The sequence below is a fragment of the Hyla sarda genome, unplaced genomic scaffold (genome assembly GCF_029499605.1).
Source record: "Hyla sarda isolate aHylSar1 unplaced genomic scaffold, aHylSar1.hap1 scaffold_1575, whole genome shotgun sequence".
Lineage (NCBI taxonomy): Eukaryota > Metazoa > Chordata > Amphibia > Anura > Hylidae > Hyla > Hyla sarda.
This window is the reverse complement of record NW_026608212.1, coordinates 1-26,069: the sequence shown is the minus strand read 5'-3', so window position 1 is coordinate 26,069 and position 26,069 is coordinate 1. Positions and strand designations below refer to the sequence as shown.

General features: G+C 46.1%; 11 non-coding genes across 11 annotated transcripts; all 11 read left to right on the top strand.

The window, feature by feature from the left end:
* Positions 1 to 929: 929 nt before the first annotated feature.
* On the top strand, positions 930 to 1,120 carry LOC130310571 (U2 spliceosomal RNA). Its single transcript, XR_008859082.1, has one exon. It is a non-coding gene; the product is annotated as a U2 spliceosomal RNA (small nuclear RNA).
* Positions 1,121 to 3,200: 2,080 nt separating this feature from the next.
* Positions 3,201 to 3,391, top strand: LOC130310570 (U2 spliceosomal RNA). Its single transcript, XR_008859081.1, has one exon. It is a non-coding gene; the product is annotated as a U2 spliceosomal RNA (small nuclear RNA).
* Positions 3,392 to 5,477: 2,086 nt separating this feature from the next.
* Positions 5,478 to 5,668, top strand: LOC130310569 (U2 spliceosomal RNA). Its single transcript, XR_008859080.1, has one exon. It is a non-coding gene; the product is annotated as a U2 spliceosomal RNA (small nuclear RNA).
* Positions 5,669 to 7,758: 2,090 nt separating this feature from the next.
* LOC130310568 (U2 spliceosomal RNA) lies at positions 7,759 to 7,949 on the top strand. Its single transcript, XR_008859079.1, has one exon. It is a non-coding gene; the product is annotated as a U2 spliceosomal RNA (small nuclear RNA).
* A 2,094-nt stretch (positions 7,950 to 10,043) lies between these two features.
* On the top strand, positions 10,044 to 10,234 carry LOC130310567 (U2 spliceosomal RNA). The gene has a single exon (XR_008859078.1). It is a non-coding gene; the product is annotated as a U2 spliceosomal RNA (small nuclear RNA).
* A 2,100-nt stretch (positions 10,235 to 12,334) lies between these two features.
* LOC130310566 (U2 spliceosomal RNA) lies at positions 12,335 to 12,525 on the top strand. The gene has a single exon (XR_008859077.1). It is a non-coding gene; the product is annotated as a U2 spliceosomal RNA (small nuclear RNA).
* A 2,105-nt stretch (positions 12,526 to 14,630) lies between these two features.
* Positions 14,631 to 14,821, top strand: LOC130310599 (U2 spliceosomal RNA). The gene has a single exon (XR_008859108.1). It is a non-coding gene; the product is annotated as a U2 spliceosomal RNA (small nuclear RNA).
* A 2,087-nt stretch (positions 14,822 to 16,908) lies between these two features.
* LOC130310598 (U2 spliceosomal RNA) lies at positions 16,909 to 17,099 on the top strand. The gene has a single exon (XR_008859107.1). It is a non-coding gene; the product is annotated as a U2 spliceosomal RNA (small nuclear RNA).
* Positions 17,100 to 19,188: 2,089 nt separating this feature from the next.
* Positions 19,189 to 19,379, top strand: LOC130310588 (U2 spliceosomal RNA). Its single transcript, XR_008859099.1, has one exon. It is a non-coding gene; the product is annotated as a U2 spliceosomal RNA (small nuclear RNA).
* Positions 19,380 to 21,475: 2,096 nt separating this feature from the next.
* LOC130310576 (U2 spliceosomal RNA) lies at positions 21,476 to 21,666 on the top strand. The gene has a single exon (XR_008859087.1). It is a non-coding gene; the product is annotated as a U2 spliceosomal RNA (small nuclear RNA).
* A 2,096-nt stretch (positions 21,667 to 23,762) lies between these two features.
* On the top strand, positions 23,763 to 23,953 carry LOC130310565 (U2 spliceosomal RNA). Its single transcript, XR_008859076.1, has one exon. It is a non-coding gene; the product is annotated as a U2 spliceosomal RNA (small nuclear RNA).
* Positions 23,954 to 26,069: the final 2,116 nt, after the last annotated feature.

Below are 26,069 nucleotides of genomic sequence, written 5' to 3'. Positions count from 1 at the left end.
GAAATATATATATATATATATATATATATATATATATATATATATATATATATATACGTGCACACACACACATATATATAAACGTATTCTCCGTTGAGATATTGCAGCCGCTGCTGTGTCCAGGCCCAGGAGCCTTAGCACTGTGCTGTGATGTCACTCAATACCACTGACATCACTAGGTGTAAACAACATCTCTCCTTTGCTGTGTATGTGACTATGGAGCTGTTTGGTGATGTCGTCTATTATGGCCTTCATAGAAGCAACAGGAGATTGTTGCATCCATCTAGAACCCTCAGAACTACAGTGCTATGATGTCACTCACTTCCACAGGCCTTGCAGAGTGTAAACAACAACAACCCAGCTTTGTTGTGTATGTAACCATAGGGATTTGTGATGTCACCTAGAACCTTCACAGCAGCGACAGCTTTATGAGGAGCATCAGCACTGCTCTGCCTGAGCAGAACCATGACCGCCATAGGTTGTCAAATAACCCGGATTTAACCCACACAGGTAAGTCCAATGGGGTGCAGGCATGTCCTCTATGCTTACAGCTTCCCGTGGGTGTTGGTTTGATACCGTTTGGGGACAGCCAAGGAGGCATCTGCAGGCAACAAAGGTAGGTGTGTGCTTGTGTGTGTGTTTCCTATGCAGATCCTAAGCCCAGTGTCACATGCAAGTAGGAGGAGTAAGAAGGGTTCCTGGCAAATCCGGGTTATGGATTGCATTTAAAAAGGCCCCGTGGGAGTGCAATGGGCCCCTGTCTTGCTGCTTAGCAATAATGGTATGGGTTTAGGTTCTGCTGTGTGTACTGGTGGTTGACTGCCCCCCAGCCCAGAGTGTGCATGGAAAATTGTCTGGCAGCCTCCCTGACAGCAAGCAGTGATAGTGCCCATGAAGGGCACCTTGTTGGGCCCGCCCCTTTCACGGTTATCGCTTCTCGGCCTTTTGGCTAAGATCAAGTGTAGTATCTGTTCTTATCAGTTTAATATCTGATACGTCCCCTATCTGGGGACCATATATTAAATGGATTTTTGAGAACGGGGGCCGATTTCGAAGCTTGCTTCCGTCGCCCTATGCATTGACCCGATATGGCAGTATCTTCGGGTACAGTGCACCACCCCCTTACAGGGTTAAAAAGAAAGATTCCTACTTTCATTGCTACCTGCTTGCTGGCTAGCCAGCTAGCCAGCCCTGTGGGCCTTGCTGCTGCTGCAGCCAAAAAACAAAAGGTGGTGGTGCTGCTGCTGCTTCTGCTTCTGCTTGTGTCTGGCCGCTGTTGGAGCGTCCAGGCACAGGACTTCTGCTGCTGCTGACTAAATGGCCTCCTTAATTGGATCATTTGAGTAGCCAGCACACCTGTGCAGGTAGGGCATGACATGATAGGCAGCTGCCTTGATAGCGGGTGGGTGCTGAATGTTCCTAATTGACAAAATAAGATTAATGCTTATGAAGAAATATAAAATCTCATCCCTTCCCCAATATCGCGCCACACCCCTACCCCTTAATTCCCTGGTTGAACTTGATGGACATATGTCTTTTTTCGACCGTACTAACTATGTAACTATGTAACATAACATGGGGGGGGGGGGGGTCTCCTGGCTGTTCACACAGGTGTGTCATTGCTGTACATTGACCATGCATTGCTTCTGTGGTATTGCAAAGGCAAAGACAAATGCTTCCAGCCATCCATTGCACTAATGGATTGGTCATCAGCTGGCTGTCTATGTCCCGCATCAATATAGACCAAAGTACAGAGGGTTAGGCTATGCTATTGTGCACCTACCTGATGCATCAGAAGGTGCGAGGCCCTTGCTAAATTCTGTGCACAGACTTTGAGATCTATACTTTAGACTGTATCTAAACCTGCTCCAACATGGACTGACATTCTGGCCTACTTTCAGCCGATGCGACTTGTCTGTCGCTGAACAGTCGCTTTTTATGTATTCAGCACCTATGTATAATGTTGTAAAAATGCTCTAGAAGCTAAAGTCGCAGAAATGTCACACATATTTGGCCTGCAACTTTCTGTGCGACAAATTCAGACAGGAAAAATCAGTATAAATCCTTAGAAAATTATCCCCCAGTGTCTCCATCTGCTGGCGGTATTGAATAAGCATTGCTGCACTGATGGGGTATGCATTAGACGAAAAAAAAGAAGAAAAAGAAGAATAATACGCCCAGAAAAGAGGCGAAAAGGAGAAAAACGTAAAAAAACGTGAAAAAAAAGTAAGAGGAAGAGAAGGGAAAAAAAGGTGGAAATGGGTTTAAAAGTGATTTCGGCGGAGAATATATATATATATATATATATATATATATATATATATATACGCGCACACACACACATATATATAAACGTATTCTCCGTTGAGATATTGCAGCCGCTGCTGTGTCCAGGCCCAGGAGCCTTAGCACTGTGCTGTGATGTCACTCAATACCACTGACATCACTAGGTGTAAACAACATCTCTCCTTTGCTGTGTATGTGACTATGGAGCTGTTTGGTGATGTCGTCTATTATGGCCTTCATAGAAGCAACAGGAGATTGTTGCATCCATCTAGAACCCTCAGAACTACAGTGCTATGATGTCACTCACTTCCACAGGCCTTGCAGAGTGTAAACAACAACAACCCAGCTTTGTTGTGTATGTAACCATAGGGATTTGTGATGTCACCTAGAACCTTCACAGCAGCGACAGCTTTATGAGGAGCATCAGCACTGCTCTGCCTGAGCAGAACCATGACCGCCATAGGTTGTCAAATAACCCGGATTTAACCCACACAGGTAAGTCCAATGGGGTGCAGGCATGTCCTCTATGCTTACAGCTTCCCGTGGGTGTTGGTTTGATACCGTTTGGGGACAGCCAAGGAGGCATCTGCAGGCAACAAAGGTAGGTGTGTGCTTGTGTGTGTGTTTCCTATGCAGATCCTAAGCCCAGTGTCACATGCAAGTAGGAGGAGTAAGAAGGGTTCCTGGCAAATCCGGGTTATGGATTGCATTTAAAAAGGCCCCGTGGGAGTGCAATGGGCCCCTGTCTTGCTGCTTAGCAATAATGGTATGGGTTTAGGTTCTGCTGTGTGTACTGGTGGTTGACTGCCCCCCAGCCCAGAGTGTGCATGGAAAATTGTCTGGCAGCCTCCCTGACAGCAAGCAGTGATAGTGCCCATGAAGGGCACCTTGTTGGGCCCGCCCCTTTCACGGTTATCGCTTCTCGGCCTTTTGGCTAAGATCAAGTGTAGTATCTGTTCTTATCAGTTTAATATCTGATACGTCCCCTATCTGGGGACCATATATTAAATGGATTTTTGAGAACGGGGGCCGATTTCGAAGCTTGCTTCCGTCGCCCTATGCATTGACCCGATATGGCAGTATCTTCGGGTACAGTGCACCACCCCCTTACAGGGTTAAAAAGAAAGATTCCTACTTTCATTGCTACCTGCTTGCTGGCTAGCCAGCTAGCCAGCCCTGTGGGCCTTGCTGCTGCTGCAGCCAAAAAACAAAAGGTGGTGCTGCTGCTGCTTCTGCTGCTTCTGCTTCTGCTTGTGTCTGGCCGCTGTTGGAGCGTCCAGGCACAGGACTTCTGCTGCTGCTGACTAAATGGCCTCCTTAATTGGATCATTTGAGTAGCCAGCACACCTGTGCAGGTAGGGCATGACATGATAGGCAGCTGCCTTGATAGCGGGTGGGTGCTGAATGTTCCTAATTGACAAAATAAGATTAATGCTTATGAAGAAATATAAAATCTCATCCCTTCCCCAATATCGCGCCACACCCCTACCCCTTAATTCCCTGGTTGAACTTGATGGACATATGTCTTTTTTCGACCGTACTAACTATGTAACTATGTAACATAACATGGGGGGGGGGGGGGGTCTCCTGGCTGTTCACACAGGTGTGTCATTGCTGTACATTGACCATGCATTGCTTCTGTGGTATTGCAAAGGCAAAGACAAATGCTTCCAGCCATCCATTGCACTAATGGATTGGTCATCAGCTGGCTGTCTATGTCCCGCATCAATATAGACCAAAGTACAGAGGGTTAGGCTATGCTATTGTGCACCTACCTGATGCATCAGAAGGTGCGAGGCCCTTGCTAAATTCTGTGCACAGACTTTGAGATCTATACTTTAGACTGTATCTAAACCTGCTCCAACATGGACTGACATTCTGGCCTACTTTCAGCCGATGCGACTTGTCTGTCGCTGAACAGTCGCTTTTTATGTATTCAGCACCTATGTATAATGTTGTAAAAATGCTCTAGAAGCTAAAGTCGCAGAAATGTCACACATATTTGGCCTGCAACTTTCTGTGCGACAAATTCAGACAGGAAAAATCAGTATAAATCCTTAGAAAATTATCCCCCAGTGTCTCCATCTGCTGGCGGTATTGAATAAGCATTGCTGCACTGATGGGGTATGCATTAGACGAAAAAAAAGAAGAAAAAGAAGAATAATACGCCCAGAAAAGAGGCGAAAAGGAGAAAAACGTAAAAAAACGTGAAAAAAAAGTAAGAGGAAGAGAAGGGAAAAAAAGGTGGAAATGGGTTTAAAAGTGATTTCGGCGGAGATATATATATATATATATATATATATATATATATATATATACGCGCACACACACACATATATATAAACGTATTCTCCGTTGAGATATTGCAGCCGCTGCTGTGTCCAGGCCCAGGAGCCTTAGCACTGTGCTGTGATGTCACTCAATACCACTGACATCACTAGGTGTAAACAACATCTCTCCTTTGCTGTGTATGTGACTATGGAGCTGTTTGGTGATGTCGTCTATTATGGCCTTCATAGAAGCAACAGGAGATTGTTGCATCCATCTAGAACCCTCAGAACTACAGTGCTATGATGTCACTCACTTCCACAGGCCTTGCAGAGTGTAAACAACAACAACCCAGCTTTGTTGTGTATGTAACCATAGGGATTTGTGATGTCACCTAGAACCTTCACAGCAGCGACAGCTTTATGAGGAGCATCAGCACTGCTCTGCCTGAGCAGAACCATCACCGCCATAGGTTGTCAAATAACCCGGATTTAACCCACACAGGTAAGTCCAATGGGGTGCAGGCATGTCCTCTATGCTTACAGCTTCCCGTGGGTGTTGGTTTGATACCGTTTGGGGACAGCCAAGGAGGCATCTGCAGGCAACAAAGGTAGGTGTGTGCTTGTGTGTGTGTTTCCTATGCAGATCCTAAGCCCAGTGTCACATGCAAGTAGGAGGAGTAAGAAGGGTTCCTGGCAAATCCGGGTTATGGATTGCATTTAAAAAGGCCCCGTGGGAGTGCAATGGGCCCCTGTCTTGCTGCTTAGCAATAATGGTATGGGTTTAGGTTCTGCTGTGTGTACTGGTGGTTGACTGCCCCCCAGCCCAGAGTGTGCATGGAAAATTGTCTGGCAGCCTCCCTGACAGCAAGCAGTGATAGTGCCCATGAAGGGCACCTTGTTGGGCCCGCCCCTTTCACGGTTATCGCTTCTCGGCCTTTTGGCTAAGATCAAGTGTAGTATCTGTTCTTATCAGTTTAATATCTGATACGTCCCCTATCTGGGGACCATATATTAAATGGATTTTTGAGAACGGGGGCCGATTTCGAAGCTTGCTTCCGTCGCCCTATGCATTGACCCGATATGGCAGTATCTTCGGGTACAGTGCACCACCCCCTTACAGGGTTAAAAAGAAAGATTCCTACTTTCATTGCTACCTGCTTGCTGGCTAGCCAGCTAGCCAGCCCTGTGGGCCTTGCTGCTGCTGCAGCCAAAAAACAAAAGGTGGTGCTGCTGCTGCTTCTGCTGCTTCTGCTTCTGCTTGTGTCTGGCCGCTGTTGGAGCGTCCAGGCACAGGACTTCTGCTGCTGCTGACTAAATGGCCTCCTTAATTGGATCATTTGAGTAGCCAGCACACCTGTGCAGGTAGGGCATGACATGATAGGCAGCTGCCTTGATAGCGGGTGGGTGCTGAATGTTCCTAATTGACAAAATAAGATTAATGCTTATGAAGAAATATAAAATCTCATCCCTTCCCCAATATCGCGCCACACCCCTACCCCTTAATTCCCTGGTTGAACTTGATGGACATATGTCTTTTTTCGACCGTACTAACTATGTAACTATGTAACATAACATGGGGGGGGGGGGGGGGGGTCTCCTGGCTGTTCACACAGGTGTGTCATTGCTGTACATTGACCATGCATTGCTTCTGTGGTATTGCAAAGGCAAAGACAAATGCTTCCAGCCATCCATTGCACTAATGGATTGGTCATCAGCTGGCTGTCTATGTCCCGCATCAATATAGACCAAAGTACAGAGGGTTAGGCTATGCTATTGTGCACCTACCTGATGCATCAGAAGGTGCGAGGCCCTTGCTAAATTCTGTGCACAGACTTTGAGATCTATACTTTAGACTGTATCTAAACCTGCTCCAACATGGACTGACATTCTGGCCTACTTTCAGCCGATGCGACTTGTCTGTCGCTGAACAGTCGCTTTTTATGTATTCAGCACCTATGTATAATGTTGTAAAAATGCTCTAGAAGCTAAAGTCGCAGAAATGTCACACATATTTGGCCTGCAACTTTCTGTGCGACAAATTCAGACAGGAAAAATCAGTATAAATCCTTAGAAAATTATCCCCCAGTGTCTCCATCTGCTGGCGGTATTGAATAAGCATTGCTGCACTGATGGGGTATGCATTAGACGAAAAAAAAGAAGAAAAAGAAGAATAATACGCCCAGAAAAGAGGCGAAAAGGAGAAAAACGTAAAAAAACGTGAAAAAAAAGTAAGAGGAAGAGAAGGGAAAAAAAGGTGGAAATGGGTTTAAAAGTGATTTCGGCGGAGAATATATATATATATATATATATATATATATATATATATATACGCGCACACACACACATATATATAAACGTATTCTCCGTTGAGATATTGCAGCCGCTGCTGTGTCCAGGCCCAGGAGCCTTAGCACTGTGCTGTGATGTCACTCAATACCACTGACATCACTAGGTGTAAACAACATCTCTCCTTTGCTGTGTATGTGACTATGGAGCTGTTTGGTGATGTCGTCTATTATGGCCTTCATAGAAGCAACAGGAGATTGTTGCATCCATCTAGAACCCTCAGAACTACAGTGCTATGATGTCACTCACTTCCACAGGCCTTGCAGAGTGTAAACAACAACAACCCAGCTTTGTTGTGTATGTAACCATAGGGATTTGTGATGTCACCTAGAACCTTCACAGCAGCGACAGCTTTATGAGGAGCATCAGCACTGCTCTGCCTGAGCAGAACCATCACCGCCATAGGTTGTCAAATAACCCGGATTTAACCCACACAGGTAAGTCCAATGGGGTGCAGGCATGTCCTCTATGCTTACAGCTTCCCGTGGGTGTTGGTTTGATACCGTTTGGGGACAGCCAAGGAGGCATCTGCAGGCAACAAAGGTAGGTGTGTGCTTGTGTGTGTGTTTCCTATGCAGATCCTAAGCCCAGTGTCACATGCAAGTAGGAGGAGTAAGAAGGGTTCCTGGCAAATCCGGGTTATGGATTGCATTTAAAAAGGCCCCGTGGGAGTGCAATGGGCCCCTGTCTTGCTGCTTAGCAATAATGGTATGGGTTTAGGTTCTGCTGTGTGTACTGGTGGTTGACTGCCCCCCAGCCCAGAGTGTGCATGGAAAATTGTCTGGCAGCCTCCCTGACAGCAAGCAGTGATAGTGCCCATGAAGGGCACCTTGTTGGGCCCGCCCCTTTCACGGTTATCGCTTCTCGGCCTTTTGGCTAAGATCAAGTGTAGTATCTGTTCTTATCAGTTTAATATCTGATACGTCCCCTATCTGGGGACCATATATTAAATGGATTTTTGAGAACGGGGGCCGATTTCGAAGCTTGCTTCCGTCGCCCTATGCATTGACCCGATATGGCAGTATCTTCGGGTACAGTGCACCACCCCCTTACAGGGTTAAAAAGAAAGATTCCTACTTTCATTGCTACCTGCTTGCTGGCTAGCCAGCTAGCCAGCCCTGTGGGCCTTGCTGCTGCTGCAGCCAAAAAACAAAAGGTGGTGCTGCTGCTGCTTCTGCTGCTTCTGCTTCTGCTTGTGTCTGGCCGCTGTTGGAGCGTCCAGGCACAGGACTTCTGCTGCTGCTGACTAAATGGCCTCCTTAATTGGATCATTTGAGTAGCCAGCACACCTGTGCAGGTAGGGCATGACATGATAGGCAGCTGCCTTGATAGCGGGTGGGTGCTGAATGTTCCTAATTGACAAAATAAGATTAATGCTTATGAAGAAATATAAAATCTCATCCCTTCCCCAATATCGCGCCACACCCCTACCCGTTAATTCCCTGGTTGAACTTGATGGACATATGTCTTTTTTCGACCGTACTAACTATGTAACTATGTAACATAACATGGGGGGGGGGGGGGGGGGGTCTCCTGGCTGTTCACACAGGTGTGTCATTGCTGTACATTGACCATGCATTGCTTCTGTGGTATTGCAAAGGCAAAGACAAATGCTTCCAGCCATCCATTGCACTAATGGATTGGTCATCAGCTGGCTGTCTATGTCCCGCATCAATATAGACCAAAGTACAGAGGGTTAGGCTATGCTATTGTGCACCTACCTGATGCATCAGAAGGTGCGAGGCCCTTGCTAAATTCTGTGCACAGACTTTGAGATCTATACTTTAGACTGTATCTAAACCTGCTCCAACATGGACTGACATTCTGGCCTACTTTCAGCCGATGCGACTTGTCTGTCGCTGAACAGTCGCTTTTTATGTATTCAGCACCTATGTATAATGTTGTAAAAATGCTCTAGAAGCTAAAGTCGCAGAAATGTCACACATATTTGGCCTGCAACTTTCTGTGCGACAAATTCAGACAGGAAAAATCAGTATAAATCCTTAGAAAATTATCCCCCAGTGTCTCCATCTGCTGGCGGTATTGAATAAGCATTGCTGCACTGATGGGGTATGCATTAGACGAAAAAAAAGAAGAAAAAGAAGAATAATACGCCCAGAAAAGAGGCGAAAAGGAGAAAAACGTAAAAAAACGTGAAAAAAAAGTAAGAGGAAGAGAAGGGAAAAAAAGGTGGAAATGGGTTTAAAAGTGATTTCGGCGGAGAAATATATATATATATATATATATATATATATATATATATATATACGCGCACACACACACATATATATAAACGTATTCTCCGTTGAGATATTGCAGCCGCTGCTGTGTCCAGGCCCAGGAGCCTTAGCACTGTGCTGTGATGTCACTCAATACCACTGACATCACTAGGTGTAAACAACATCTCTCCTTTGCTGTGTATGTGACTATGGAGCTGTTTGGTGATGTCGTCTATTATGGCCTTCATAGAAGCAACAGGAGATTGTTGCATCCATCTAGAACCCTCAGAACTACAGTGCTATGATGTCACTCACTTCCACAGGCCTTGCAGAGTGTAAACAACAACAACCCAGCTTTGTTGTGTATGTAACCATAGGGATTTGTGATGTCACCTAGAACCTTCACAGCAGCGACAGCTTTATGAGGAGCATCAGCACTGCTCTGCCTGAGCAGAACCATCACCGCCATAGGTTGTCAAATAACCCGGATTTAACCCACACAGGTAAGTCCAATGGGGTGCAGGCATGTCCTCTATGCTTACAGCTTCCCGTGGGTGTTGGTTTGATACCGTTTGGGGACAGCCAAGGAGGCATCTGCAGGCAACAAAGGTAGGTGTGTGCTTGTGTGTGTGTTTCCTATGCAGATCCTAAGCCCAGTGTCACATGCAAGTAGGAGGAGTAAGAAGGGTTCCTGGCAAATCCGGGTTATGGATTGCATTTAAAAAGGCCCCGTGGGAGTGCAATGGGCCCCTGTCTTGCTGCTTAGCAATAATGGTATGGGTTTAGGTTCTGCTGTGTGTACTGGTGGTTGACTGCCCCCCAGCCCAGAGTGTGCATGGAAAATTGTCTGGCAGCCTCCCTGACAGCAAGCAGTGATAGTGCCCATGAAGGGCACCTTGTTGGGCCCGCCCCTTTCACGGTTATCGCTTCTCGGCCTTTTGGCTAAGATCAAGTGTAGTATCTGTTCTTATCAGTTTAATATCTGATACGTCCCCTATCTGGGGACCATATATTAAATGGATTTTTGAGAACGGGGGCCGATTTCGAAGCTTGCTTCCGTCGCCCTATGCATTGACCCGATATGGCAGTATCTTCGGGTACAGTGCACCACCCCCTTACAGGGTTAAAAAGAAAGATTCCTACTTTCATTGCTACCTGCTTGCTGGCTAGCCAGCTAGCCAGCCCTGTGGGCCTTGCTGCTGCTGCAGCCAAAAAACAAAAGGTGGTGCTGCTGCTGCTTCTGCTGCTTCTGCTTCTGCTTGTGTCTGGCCGCTGTTGGAGCGTCCAGGCACAGGACTTCTGCTGCTGCTGACTAAATGGCCTCCTTAATTGGATCATTTGAGTAGCCAGCACACCTGTGCAGGTAGGGCATGACATGATAGGCAGCTGCCTTGATAGCGGGTGGGTGCTGAATGTTCCTAATTGACAAAATAAGATTAATGCTTATGAAGAAATATAAAATCTCATCCCTTCCCCAATATCGCGCCACACCCCTACCCCTTAATTCCCTGGTTGAACTTGATGGACATATGTCTTTTTTCGACCGTACTAACTATGTAACTATGTAACATAACATGGGGGGGGGGGGGGGGGGGTCTCCTGGCTGTTCACACAGGTGTGTCATTGCTGTACATTGACCATGCATTGCTTCTGTGGTATTGCAAAGGCAAAGACAAATGCTTCCAGCCATCCATTGCACTAATGGATTGGTCATCAGCTGGCTGTCTATGTCCCGCATCAATATAGACCAAAGTACAGAGGGTTAGGCTATGCTATTGTGCACCTACCTGATGCATCAGAAGGTGCGAGGCCCTTGCTAAATTCTGTGCACAGACTTTGAGATCTATACTTTAGACTGTATCTAAACCTGCTCCAACATGGACTGACATTCTGGCCTACTTTCAGCCGATGCGACTTGTCTGTCGCTGAACAGTCGCTTTTTATGTATTCAGCACCTATGTATAATGTTGTAAAAATGCTCTAGAAGCTAAAGTCGCAGAAATGTCACACATATTTGGCCTGCAACTTTCTGTGCGACAAATTCAGACAGGAAAAATCAGTATAAATCCTTAGAAAATTATCCCCCAGTGTCTCCATCTGCTGGCGGTATTGAATAAGCATTGCTGCACTGATGGGGTATGCATTAGACGAAAAAAAAGAAGAAAAAGAAGAATAATACGCCCAGAAAAGAGGCGAAAAGGAGAAAAACGTAAAAAAACGTGAAAAAAAAGTAAGAGGAAGAGAAGGGAAAAAAAGGTGGAAATGGGTTTAAAAGTGATTTCGGCGGAGAAATATATATATATATATATATATATATATATATATATATATATATATATACGCGCACACACACACATATATATAAACGTATTCTCCGTTGAGATATTGCAGCCGCTGCTGTGTCCAGGCCCAGGAGCCTTAGCACTGTGCTGTGATGTCACTCAATACCACTGACATCACTAGGTGTAAACAACATCTCTCCTTTGCTGTGTATGTGACTATGGAGCTGTTTGGTGATGTCGTCTATTATGGCCTTCATAGAAGCAACAGGAGATTGTTGCATCCATCTAGAACCCTCAGAACTACAGTGCTATGATGTCACTCACTTCCACAGGCCTTGCAGAGTGTAAACAACAACAACCCAGCTTTGTTGTGTATGTAACCATAGGGATTTGTGATGTCACCTAGAACCTTCACAGCAGCGACAGCTTTATGAGGAGCATCAGCACTGCTCTGCCTGAGCAGAACCATCACCGCCATAGGTTGTCAAATAACCCGGATTTAACCCACACAGGTAAGTCCAATGGGGTGCAGGCATGTCCTCTATGCTTACAGCTTCCCGTGGGTGTTGGTTTGATACCGTTTGGGGACAGCCAAGGAGGCATCTGCAGGCAACAAAGGTAGGTGTGTGCTTGTGTGTGTGTTTCCTATGCAGATCCTAAGCCCAGTGTCACATGCAAGTAGGAGGAGTAAGAAGGGTTCCTGGCAAATCCGGGTTATGGATTGCATTTAAAAAGGCCCCGTGGGAGTGCAATGGGCCCCTGTCTTGCTGCTTAGCAATAATGGTATGGGTTTAGGTTCTGCTGTGTGTACTGGTGGTTGACTGCCCCCCAGCCCAGAGTGTGCATGGAAAATTGTCTGGCAGCCTCCCTGACAGCAAGCAGTGATAGTGCCCATGAAGGGCACCTTGTTGGGCCCGCCCCTTTCACGGTTATCGCTTCTCGGCCTTTTGGCTAAGATCAAGTGTAGTATCTGTTCTTATCAGTTTAATATCTGATACGTCCCCTATCTGGGGACCATATATTAAATGGATTTTTGAGAACGGGGGCCGATTTCGAAGCTTGCTTCCGTCGCCCTATGCATTGACCCGATATGGCAGTATCTTCGGGTACAGTGCACCACCCCCTTACAGGGTTAAAAAGAAAGATTCCTACTTTCATTGCTACCTGCTTGCTGGCTAGCCAGCTAGCCAGCCCTGTGGGCCTTGCTGCTGCTGCAGCCAAAAAACAAAAGGTGGTGCTGCTGCTGCTTCTGCTGCTTCTGCTTCTGCTTGTGTCTGGCCGCTGTTGGAGCGTCCAGGCACAGGACTTCTGCTGCTGCTGACTAAATGGCCTTCCTTAATTGGATCATTTGAGTAGCCAGCACACCTGTGCAGGTAGGGCATGACATGATAGGCAGCTGCCTTGATAGCGGGTGGGTGCTGAATGTTCCTAATTGACAAAATAAGATTAATGCTTATGAAGAAATATAAAATCTCATCCCTTCCCCAATATCGCGCCACACCCCTACCCCTTAATTCCCTGGTTGAACTTGATGGACATATGTCTTTTTTCGACCGTACTAACTATGTAACTATGTAACATAACATGGGGGGGGGGGGGTCTCCTGGCTGTTCACACAGGTGTGTCATTGCTGTACATTGACCATGCATTGCTTCTGTGGTATTGCAAAGGCAAAGACAAATGCTTCCAGCCATCCATTGCACTAATGGATTGGTCATCAGCTGGCTGTCTATGTCCCGCATCAATATAGACCAAAGTACAGAGGGTTAGGCTATGCTATTGTGCACCTACCTGATGCATCAGAAGGTGCGAGGCCCTTGCTAAATTCTGTGCACAGACTTTGAGATCTATACTTTAGACTGTATCTAAACCTGCTCCAACATGGACTGACATTCTGGCCTACTTTCAGCCGATGCGACTTGTCTGTCGCTGAACAGTCGCTTTTTATGTATTCAGCACCTATGTATAATGTTGTAAAAATGCTCTAGAAGCTAAAGTCGCAGAAATGTCACACATATTTGGCCTGCAACTTTCTGTGCGACAAATTCAGACAGGAAAAATCAGTATAAATCCTTAGAAAATTATCCCCCAGTGTCTCCATCTGCTGGCGGTATTGAATAAGCATTGCTGCACTGATGGGGTATGCATTAGACGAAAAAAAAGAAGAAAAAGAAGAATAATACGCCCAGAAAAGAGGCAAAAAGGAGAAAAACGTAAAAAAACGTGAAAAAAAAGTAAGAGGAAGAGAAGGGAAAAAAAGGTGGAAATGGGTTTAAAAGTGATTTCGGCGGAGAAATATATATATATATATATATATATATATATATATATATATATATATATATATATATATACGTGCACACACACACATATGTATAAACGTATTCTCCGTTGAGATATTGCAGCCGCTGCTGTGTCCAGGCCCAGGAGCCTTAGCACTGTGCTGTGATGTCACTCAATACCACTGACATCACTAGGTGTAAACAACATCTCTCCTTTGCTGTGTATGTGACTATGGAGCTGTTTGGTGATGTCGTCTATTATGGCCTTCATAGAAGCAACAGGAGATTGTTGCATCCATCTAGAACCCTCAGAACTACAGTGCTATGATGTCACTCACTTCCACAGGCCTTGCAGAGTGTAAACAACAACAACCCAGCTTTGTTGTGTATGTAACCATAGGGATTTGTGATGTCACCTAGAACCTTCACAGCAGCGACAGCTTTATGAGGAGCATCAGCACTGCTCTGCCTGAGCAGAACCATGACCGCCATAGGTTGTCAAATAACCCGGATTTAACCCACACAGGTAAGTCCAATGGGGTGCAGGCATGTCCTCTATGCTTACAGCTTCCCGTGGGTGTTGGTTTGATACCGTTTGGGGACAGCCAAGGAGGCATCTGCAGGCAACAAAGGTAGGTGTGTGCTTGTGTGTGTGTTTCCTATGCAGATCCTAAGCCCAGTGTCACATGCAAGTAGGAGGAGTAAGAAGGGTTCCTGGCAAATCCGGGTTATGGATTGCATTTAAAAAGGCCCCGTGGGAGTGCAATGGGCCCCTGTCTTGCTGCTTAGCAATAATGGTATGGGTTTAGGTTCTGCTGTGTGTACTGGTGGTTGACTGCCCCCCAGCCCAGAGTGTGCATGGAAAATTGTCTGGCAGCCTCCCTGACAGCAAGCAGTGATAGTGCCCATGAAGGGCACCTTGTTGGGCCCGCCCCTTTCACGGTTATCGCTTCTCGGCCTTTTGGCTAAGATCAAGTGTAGTATCTGTTCTTATCAGTTTAATATCTGATACGTCCCCTATCTGGGGACCATATATTAAATGGATTTTTGAGAACGGGGGCCGATTTCGAAGCTTGCTTCCGTCGCCCTATGCATTGACCCGATATGGCAGTATCTTCGGGTACAGTGCACCACCCCCTTACAGGGTTAAAAAGAAAGATTCCTACTTTCATTGCTACCTGCTTGCTGGCTAGCCAACTAGCCAGCCCTGTGGGCCTTGCTGCTGCTGCAGCCAAAAAACAAAAGGTGGTGCTGCTGCTGCTTCTGCTGCTTCTGCTTCTGCTTGTGTCTGGCCGCTGTTGGAGCGTCCAGGCACAGGACTTCTGCTGCTGCTGACTAAATGGCCTCCTTAATTGGATCATTTGAGTAGCCAGCACACCTGTGCAGGTAGGGCATGACATGATAGGCAGCTGCCTTGATAGCGGGTGGGTGCTGAATGTTCCTAATTGACAAAATAAGATTAATGCTTATGAAGAAATATAAAATCTCATCCCTTCCCCAATATCGCGCCACACCCCTACCCCTTAATTCCCTGGTTGAACTTGATGGACATATGTCTTTTTTCGACCGTACTAACTATGTAACTATGTAACATAACATGGGGGGGGGGGGGGTCTCCTGGCTGTTCACACAGGTGTGTCATTGCTGTACATTGACCATGCATTGCTTCTGTGGTATTGCAAAGGCAAAGACAAATGCTTCCAGCCATCCATTGCACTAATGGATTGGTCATCAGCTGGCTGTCTATGTCCCGCATCAATATAGACCAAAGTACAGAGGGTTAGGCTATGCTATTGTGCACCTACCTGATGCATCAGAAGGTGCGAGGCCCTTGCTAAATTCTGTGCACAGACTTTGAGATCTATACTTTAGACTGTATCTAAACCTGCTCCAACATGGACTGACATTCTGGCCTACTTTCAGCCGATGCGACTTGTCTGTCGCTGAACAGTCGCTTTTTATGTATTCAGCACCTATGTATAATGTTGTAAAAATGCTCTAGAAGCTAAAGTCGCAGAAATGTCACACATATTTGGCCTGCAACTTTCTGTGCGACAAATTCAGACAGGAAAAATCAGTATAAATCCTTAGAAAATTATCCCCCAGTGTCTCCATCTGCTGGCGGTATTGAATAAGCATTGCTGCACTGATGGGGTATGCATTAGACGAAAAAAAAGAAGAAAAAGAAGAATAATACGCCCAGAAAAGAGGCGAAAAGGAGAAAAACGTAAAAAAACGTGAAAAAAAAGTAAGAGGAAGAGAAGGGAAAAAAAGGTGGAAATGGGTTTAAAAGTGATTTCGGCGGAGAAATATATATATATATATATATATATATATATATATATATATACGCGCACACACACACATATATATAAACGTATTCTCCGTTGAGATATTGCAGCCGCTGCTGTGTCCAGGCCCAGGAGCCTTAGCACTGTGCTGTGATGTCACTCAATACCACTGACATCACTAGGTGTAAACAACATCTCTCCTTTGCTGTGTATGTGACTATGGAGCTGTTTGGTGATGTCGTCTATTATGGCCTTCATAGAAGCAACAGGAGATTGTTGCATCCATCTAGAACCCTCAGAACTACAGTGCTATGATGTCACTCACTTCCACAGGCCTTGCAGAGTGTAAACAACAACAACCCAGCTTTGTTGTGTATGTAACCATAGGGATTTGTGATGTCACCTAGAACCTTCACAGCAGCGACAGCTTTATGAGGAGCATCAGCACTGCTCTGCCTGAGCAGAACCATGACCGCCATAGGTTGTCAAATAACCCGGATTTAACCCACACAGGTAAGTCCAATGGGGTGCAGGCATGTCCTCTATGCTTACAGCTTCCCGTGGGTGTTGGTTTGATACCGTTTGGGGACAGCCAAGGAGGCATCTGCAGGCAACAAAGGTAGGTGTGTGCTTGTGTGTGTGTTTCCTATGCAGATCCTAAGCCCAGTGTCACATGCAAGTAGGAGGAGTAAGAAGGGTTCCTGGCAAATCCGGGTTATGGATTGCATTTAAAAAGGCCCCGTGGGAGTGCAATGGGCCCCTGTCTTGCTGCTTAGCAATAATGGTATGGGTTTAGGTTCTGCTGTGTGTACTGGTGGTTGACTGCCCCCCAGCCCAGAGTGTGCATGGAAAATTGTCTGGCAGCCTCCCTGACAGCAAGCAGTGATAGTGCCCATGAAGGGCACCTTGTTGGGCCCGCCCCTTTCACGGTTATCGCTTCTCGGCCTTTTGGCTAAGATCAAGTGTAGTATCTGTTCTTATCAGTTTAATATCTGATACGTCCCCTATCTGGGGACCATATATTAAATGGATTTTTGAGAACGGGGGCCGATTTCGAAGCTTGCTTCCGTCGCCCTATGCATTGACCCGATATGGCAGTATCTTCGGGTACAGTGCACCACCCCCTTACAGGGTTAAAAAGAAAGATTCCTACTTTCATTGCTACCTGCTTGCTGGCTAGCCAGCTAGCCAGCCCTGTGGGCCTTGCTGCTGCTGCAGCCAAAAAACAAAAGGTGGTGCTGCTGCTGCTTCTGCTGCTTCTGCTTCTGCTTGTGTCTGGCCGCTGTTGGAGCGTCCAGGCACAGGACTTCTGCTGCTGCTGACTAAATGGCCTCCTTAATTGGATCATTTGAGTAGCCAGCACACCTGTGCAGGTAGGGCATGACATGATAGGCAGCTGCCTTGATAGCGGGTGGGTGCTGAATGTTCCTAATTGACAAAATAAGATTAATGCTTATGAAGAAATATAAAATCTCATCCCTTCCCCAATATCGCGCCACACCCCTACCCCTTAATTCCCTGGTTGAACTTGATGGACATATGTCTTTTTTCGACCGTACTAACTATGTAACTATGTAACATAACATGGGGGGGGGGGGGGGGTCTCCTGGCTGTTCACACAGGTGTGTCATTGCTGTACATTGACCATGCATTGCTTCTGTGGTATTGCAAAGGCAAAGACAAATGCTTCCAGCCATCCATTGCACTAATGGATTGGTCATCAGCTGGCTGTCTATGTCCCGCATCAATATAGACCAAAGTACAGAGGGTTAGGCTATGCTATTGTGCACCTACCTGATGCATCAGAAGGTGCGAGGCCCTTGCTAAATTCTGTGCACAGACTTTGAGATCTATACTTTAGACTGTATCTAAACCTGCTCCAACATGGACTGACATTCTGGCCTACTTTCAGCCGATGCGACTTGTCTGTCGCTGAACAGTCGCTTTTTATGTATTCAGCACCTATGTATAATGTTGTAAAAATGCTCTAGAAGCTAAAGTCGCAGAAATGTCACACATATTTGGCCTGCAACTTTCTGTGCGACAAATTCAGACAGGAAAAATCAGTATAAATCCTTAGAAAATTATCCCCCAGTGTCTCCATCTGCTGGCGGTATTGAATAAGCATTGCTGCACTGATGGGGTATGCATTAGACGAAAAAAAAGAAGAAAAAGAAGAATAATACGCCCAGAAAAGAGGCGAAAAGGAGAAAAACGTAAAAAAACGTGAAAAAAAAGTAAGAGGAAGAGAAGGGAAAAAAAGGTGGAAATGGGTTTAAAAGTGATTTCGGCGGAGAAATATATATATATATATATATATATATATATATATATATATACGCGCACACACACACATATATATAAACGTATTCTCCGTTGAGATATTGCAGCCGCTGCTGTGTCCAGGCCCAGGAGCCTTAGCACTGTGCTGTGATGTCACTCAATACCACTGACATCACTAGGTGTAAACAACATCTCTCCTTTGCTGTGTATGTGACTATGGAGCTGTTTGGTGATGTCGTCTATTATGGCCTTCATAGAAGCAACAGGAGATTGTTGCATCCATCTAGAACCCTCAGAACTACAGTGCTATGATGTCACTCACTTCCACAGGCCTTGCAGAGTGTAAACAACAACAACCCAGCTTTGTTGTGTATGTAACCATAGGGATTTGTGATGTCACCTAGAACCTTCACAGCAGCGACAGCTTTATGAGGAGCATCAGCACTGCTCTGCCTGAGCAGAACCATCACCGCCATAGGTTGTCAAATAACCCGGATTTAACCCACACAGGTAAGTCCAATGGGGTGCAGGCATGTCCTCTATGCTTACAGCTTCCCGTGGGTGTTGGTTTGATACCGTTTGGGGACAGCCAAGGAGGCATCTGCAGGCAACAAAGGTAGGTGTGTGCTTGTGTGTGTGTTTCCTATGCAGATCCTAAGCCCAGTGTCACATGCAAGTAGGAGGAGTAAGAAGGGTTCCTGGCAAATCCGGGTTATGGATTGCATTTAAAAAGGCCCCGTGGGAGTGCAATGGGCCCCTGTCTTGCTGCTTAGCAATAATGGTATGGGTTTAGGTTCTGCTGTGTGTACTGGTGGTTGACTGCCCCCCAGCCCAGAGTGTGCATGGAAAATTGTCTGGCAGCCTCCCTGACAGCAAGCAGTGATAGTGCCCATGAAGGGCACCTTGTTGGGCCCGCCCCTTTCACGGTTATCGCTTCTCGGCCTTTTGGCTAAGATCAAGTGTAGTATCTGTTCTTATCAGTTTAATATCTGATACGTCCCCTATCTGGGGACCATATATTAAATGGATTTTTGAGAACGGGGGCCGATTTCGAAGCTTGCTTCCGTCGCCCTATGCATTGACCCGATATGGCAGTATCTTCGGGTACAGTGCACCACCCCCTTACAGGGTTAAAAAGAAAGATTCCTACTTTCATTGCTACCTGCTTGCTGGCTAGCCAGCTAGCCAGCCCTGTGGGCCTTGCTGCTGCTGCAGCCAAAAAACAAAAGGTGGTGCTGCTGCTGCTTCTGCTGCTTCTGCTTCTGCTTGTGTCTGGCCGCTGTTGGAGCGTCCAGGCACAGGACTTCTGCTGCTGCTGACTAAATGGCCTCCTTAATTGGATCATTTGAGTAGCCAGCACACCTGTGCAGGTAGGGCATGACATGATAGGCAGCTGCCTTGATAGCGGGTGGGTGCTGAATGTTCCTAATTGACAAAATAAGATTAATGCTTATGAAGAAATATAAAATCTCATCCCTTCCCCAATATCGCGCCACACCCCTACCCCTTAATTCCCTGGTTGAACTTGATGGACATATGTCTTTTTTCGACCGTACTAACTATGTAACTATGTAACATAACATGGGGGGGGGGGGGGGTCTCCTGGCTGTTCACACAGGTGTGTCATTGCTGTACATTGACCATGCATTGCTTCTGTGGTATTGCAAAGGCAAAGACAAATGCTTCCAGCCATCCATTGCACTAATGGATTGGTCATCAGCTGGCTGTCTATGTCCCGCATCAATATAGACCAAAGTACAGAGGGTTAGGCTATGCTATTGTGCACCTACCTGATGCATCAGAAGGTGCGAGGCCCTTGCTAAATTCTGTGCACAGACTTTGAGATCTATACTTTAGACTGTATCTAAACCTGCTCCAACATGGACTGACATTCTGGCCTACTTTCAGCCGATGCGACTTGTCTGTCGCTGAACAGTCGCTTTTTATGTATTCAGCACCTATGTATAATGTTGTAAAAATGCTCTAGAAGCTAAAGTCGCAGAAATGTCACACATATTTGGCCTGCAACTTTCTGTGCGACAAATTCAGACAGGAAAAATCAGTATAAATCCTTAGAAAATTATCCCCCAGTGTCTCCATCTGCTGGCGGTATTGAATAAGCATTGCTGCACTGATGGGGTATGCATTAGACGAAAAAAAAGAAGAAAAAGAAGAATAATACGCCCAGAAAAGAGGCGAAAAGGAGAAAAACGTAAAAAAACGTGAAAAAAAAGTAAGAGGAAGAGAAGGGAAAAAAAGGTGGAAATGGGTTTAAAAGTGATTTCGGCGGAGAAATATATATATATATATATATATATATATATATATATATATATATATATACGCGCACACACACACATATATATAAACGTATTCTCCGTTGAGATATTGCAGCCGCTGCTGTGTCCAGGCCCAGGAGCCTTAGCACTGTGCTGTGATGTCACTCAATACCACTGACATCACTAGGTGTAAACAACATCTCTCCTTTGCTGTGTATGTGACTATGGAGCTGTTTGGTGATGTCGTCTATTATGGCCTTCATAGAAGCAACAGGAGATTGTTGCATCCATCTAGAACCCTCAGAACTACAGTGCTATGATGTCACTCACTTCCACAGGCCTTGCAGAGTGTAAACAACAACAACCCAGCTTTGTTGTGTATGTAACCATAGGGATTTGTGATGTCACCTAGAACCTTCACAGCAGCGACAGCTTTATGAGGAGCATCAGCACTGCTCTGCCTGAGCAGAACCATCACCGCCATAGGTTGTCAAATAACCCGGATTTAACCCACACAGGTAAGTCCAATGGGGTGCAGGCATGTCCTCTATGCTTACAGCTTCCCGTGGGTGTTGGTTTGATACCGTTTGGGGACAGCCAAGGAGGCATCTGCAGGCAACAAAGGTAGGTGTGTGCTTGTGTGTGTGTTTCCTATGCAGATCCTAAGCCCAGTGTCACATGCAAGTAGGAGGAGTAAGAAGGGTTCCTGGCAAATCCGGGTTATGGATTGCATTTAAAAAGGCCCCGTGGGAGTGCAATGGGCCCCTGTCTTGCTGCTTAGCAATAATGGTATGGGTTTAGGTTCTGCTGTGTGTACTGGTGGTTGACTGCCCCCCAGCCCAGAGTGTGCATGGAAAATTGTCTGGCAGCCTCCCTGACAGCAAGCAGTGATAGTGCCCATGAAGGGCACCTTGTTGGGCCCGCCCCTTTCACGGTTATCGCTTCTCGGCCTTTTGGCTAAGATCAAGTGTAGTATCTGTTCTTATCAGTTTAATATCTGATACGTCCCCTATCTGGGGACCATATATTAAATGGATTTTTGAGAACGGGGGCCGATTTCGAAGCTTGCTTCCGTCGCCCTATGCATTGACCCGATATGGCAGTATCTTCGGGTACAGTGCACCACCCCCTTACAGGGTTAAAAAGAAAGATTCCTACTTTCATTGCTACCTGCTTGCTGGCTAGCCAGCTAGCCAGCCCTGTGGGCCTTGCTGCTGCTGCAGCCAAAAAACAAAAGGTGGTGCTGCTGCTGCTTCTGCTGCTTCTGCTTCTGCTTGTGTCTGGCCGCTGTTGGAGCGTCCAGGCACAGGACTTCTGCTGCTGCTGACTAAATGGCCTCCTTAATTGGATCATTTGAGTAGCCAGCACACCTGTGCAGGTAGGGCATGACATGATAGGCAGCTGCCTTGATAGCGGGTGGGTGCTGAATGTTCCTAATTGACAAAATAAGATTAATGCTTATGAAGAAATATAAAATCTCATCCCTTCCCCAATATCGCGCCACACCCCTACCCGTTAATTCCCTGGTTGAACTTGATGGACATATGTCTTTTTTCGACCGTACTAACTATGTAACTATGTAACATAACATGGGGGGGGGGGGGGGGGGGTCTCCTGGCTGTTCACACAGGTGTGTCATTGCTGTACATTGACCATGCATTGCTTCTGTGGTATTGCAAAGGCAAAGACAAATGCTTCCAGCCATCCATTGCACTAATGGATTGGTCATCAGCTGGCTGTCTATGTCCCGCATCAATATAGACCAAAGTACAGAGGGTTAGGCTATGCTATTGTGCACCTACCTGATGCATCAGAAGGTGCGAGGCCCTTGCTAAATTCTGTGCACAGACTTTGAGATCTATACTTTAGACTGTATCTAAACCTGCTCCAACATGGACTGACATTCTGGCCTACTTTCAGCCGATGCGACTTGTCTGTCGCTGAACAGTCGCTTTTTATGTATTCAGCACCTATGTATAATGTTGTAAAAATGCTCTAGAAGCTAAAGTCGCAGAAATGTCACACATATTTGGCCTGCAACTTTCTGTGCGACAAATTCAGACAGGAAAAATCAGTATAAATCCTTAGAAAATTATCCCCCAGTGTCTCCATCTGCTGGCGGTATTGAATAAGCATTGCTGCACTGATGGGGTATGCATTAGACGAAAAAAAAGAAGAAAAAGAAGAATAATACGCCCAGAAAAGAGGCGAAAAGGAGAAAAACGTAAAAAAACGTGAAAAAAAAGTAAGAGGAAGAGAAGGGAAAAAAAGGTGGAAATGGGTTTAAAAGTGATTTCGGCGGAGAAATATATATATATATATATATATATATATATATATATATATATATACGCGCACACACACACATATATATAAACGTATTCTCCGTTGAGATATTGCAGCCGCTGCTGTGTCCAGGCCCAGGAGCCTTAGCACTGTGCTGTGATGTCACTCAATACCACTGACATCACTAGGTGTAAACAACATCTCTCCTTTGCTGTGTATGTGACTATGGAGCTGTTTGGTGATGTCGTCTATTATGGCCTTCATAGAAGCAACAGGAGATTGTTGCATCCATCTAGAACCCTCAGAACTACAGTGCTATGATGTCACTCACTTCCACAGGCCTTGCAGAGTGTAAACAACAACAACCCAGCTTTGTTGTGTATGTAACCATAGGGATTTGTGATGTCACCTAGAACCTTCACAGCAGCGACAGCTTTATGAGGAGCATCAGCACTGCTCTGCCTGAGCAGAACCATCACCGCCATAGGTTGTCAAATAACCCGGATTTAACCCACACAGGTAAGTCCAATGGGGTGCAGGCATGTCCTCTATGCTTACAGCTTCCCGTGGGTGTTGGTTTGATACCGTTTGGGGACAGCCAAGGAGGCATCTGCAGGCAACAAAGGTAGGTGTGTGCTTGTGTGTGTGTTTCCTATGCAGATCCTAAGCCCAGTGTCACATGCAAGTAGGAGGAGTAAGAAGGGTTCCTGGCAAATCCGGGTTATGGATTGCATTTAAAAAGGCCCCGTGGGAGTGCAATGGGCCCCTGTCTTGCTGCTTAGCAATAATGGTATGGGTTTAGGTTCTGCTGTGTGTACTGGTGGTTGACTGCCCCCCAGCCCAGAGTGTGCATGGAAAATTGTCTGGCAGCCTCCCTGACAGCAAGCAGTGATAGTGCCCATGAAGGGCACCTTGTTGGGCCCGCCCCTTTCACGGTTATCGCTTCTCGGCCTTTTGGCTAAGATCAAGTGTAGTATCTGTTCTTATCAGTTTAATATCTGATACGTCCCCTATCTGGGGACCATATATTAAATGGATTTTTGAGAACGGGGGCCGATTTCGAAGCTTGCTTCCGTCGCCCTATGCATTGACCCGATATGGCAGTATCTTCGGGTACAGTGCACCACCCCCTTACAGGGTTAAAAAGAAAGATTCCTACTTTCATTGCTACCTGCTTGCTGGCTAGCCAGCTAGCCAGCCCTGTGGGCCTTGCTGCTGCTGCAGCCAAAAAACAAAAGGTGGTGCTGCTGCTGCTTCTGCTGCTTCTGCTTCTGCTTGTGTCTGGCCGCTGTTGGAGCGTCCAGGCACAGGACTTCTGCTGCTGCTGACTAAATGGCCTCCTTAATTGGATCATTTGAGTAGCCAGCACACCTGTGCAGGTAGGGCATGACATGATAGGCAGCTGCCTTGATAGCGGGTGGGTGCTGAATGTTCCTAATTGACAAAATAAGATTAATGCTTATGAAGAAATATAAAATCTCATCCCTTCCCCAATATCGCGCCACACCCCTACCCCTTAATTCCCTGGTTGAACTTGATGGACATATGTCTTTTTTCGACCGTACTAACTATGTAACTATGTAACATAACATGGGGGGGGGGGGGGGGGGGTCTCCTGGCTGTTCACACAGGTGTGTCATTGCTGTACATTGACCATGCATTGCTTCTGTGGTATTGCAAAGGCAAAGACAAATGCTTCCAGCCATCCATTGCACTAATGGATTGGTCATCAGCTGGCTGTCTATGTCCCGCATCAATATAGACCAAAGTACAGAGGGTTAGGCTATGCTATTGTGCACCTACCTGATGCATCAGAAGGTGCGAGGCCCTTGCTAAATTCTGTGCACAGACTTTGAGATCTATACTTTAGACTGTATCTAAACCTGCTCCAACATGGACTGACATTCTGGCCTACTTTCAGCCGATGCGACTTGTCTGTCGCTGAACAGTCGCTTTTTATGTATTCAGCACCTATGTATAATGTTGTAAAAATGCTCTAGAAGCTAAAGTCGCAGAAATGTCACACATATTTGGCCTGCAACTTTCTGTGCGACAAATTCAGACAGGAAAAATCAGTATAAATCCTTAGAAAATTATCCCCCAGTGTCTCCATCTGCTGGCGGTATTGAATAAGCATTGCTGCACTGATGGGGTATGCATTAGACGAAAAAAAAGAAGAAAAAGAAGAATAATACGCCCAGAAAAGAGGCGAAAAGGAGAAAAACGTAAAAAAACGTGAAAAAAAAGTAAGAGGAAGAGAAGGGAAAAAAAGGTGGAAATGGGTTTAAAAGTGATTTCGGCGGAGAAATATATATATATATATATATATATATATATATATATATATATATATATACGCGCACACACACACATATATATAAACGTATTCTCCGTTGAGATATTGCAGCCGCTGCTGTGTCCAGGCCCAGGAGCCTTAGCACTGTGCTGTGATGTCACTCAATACCACTGACATCACTAGGTGTAAACAACATCTCTCCTTTGCTGTGTATGTGACTATGGAGCTGTTTGGTGATGTCGTCTATTATGGCCTTCATAGAAGCAACAGGAGATTGTTGCATCCATCTAGAACCCTCAGAACTACAGTGCTATGATGTCACTCACTTCCACAGGCCTTGCAGAGTGTAAACAACAACAACCCAGCTTTGTTGTGTATGTAACCATAGGGATTTGTGATGTCACCTAGAACCTTCACAGCAGCGACAGCTTTATGAGGAGCATCAGCACTGCTCTGCCTGAGCAGAACCATCACCGCCATAGGTTGTCAAATAACCCGGATTTAACCCACACAGGTAAGTCCAATGGGGTGCAGGCATGTCCTCTATGCTTACAGCTTCCCGTGGGTGTTGGTTTGATACCGTTTGGGGACAGCCAAGGAGGCATCTGCAGGCAACAAAGGTAGGTGTGTGCTTGTGTGTGTGTTTCCTATGCAGATCCTAAGCCCAGTGTCACATGCAAGTAGGAGGAGTAAGAAGGGTTCCTGGCAAATCCGGGTTATGGATTGCATTTAAAAAGGCCCCGTGGGAGTGCAATGGGCCCCTGTCTTGCTGCTTAGCAATAATGGTATGGGTTTAGGTTCTGCTGTGTGTACTGGTGGTTGACTGCCCCCCAGCCCAGAGTGTGCATGGAAAATTGTCTGGCAGCCTCCCTGACAGCAAGCAGTGATAGTGCCCATGAAGGGCACCTTGTTGGGCCCGCCCCTTTCACGGTTATCGCTTCTCGGCCTT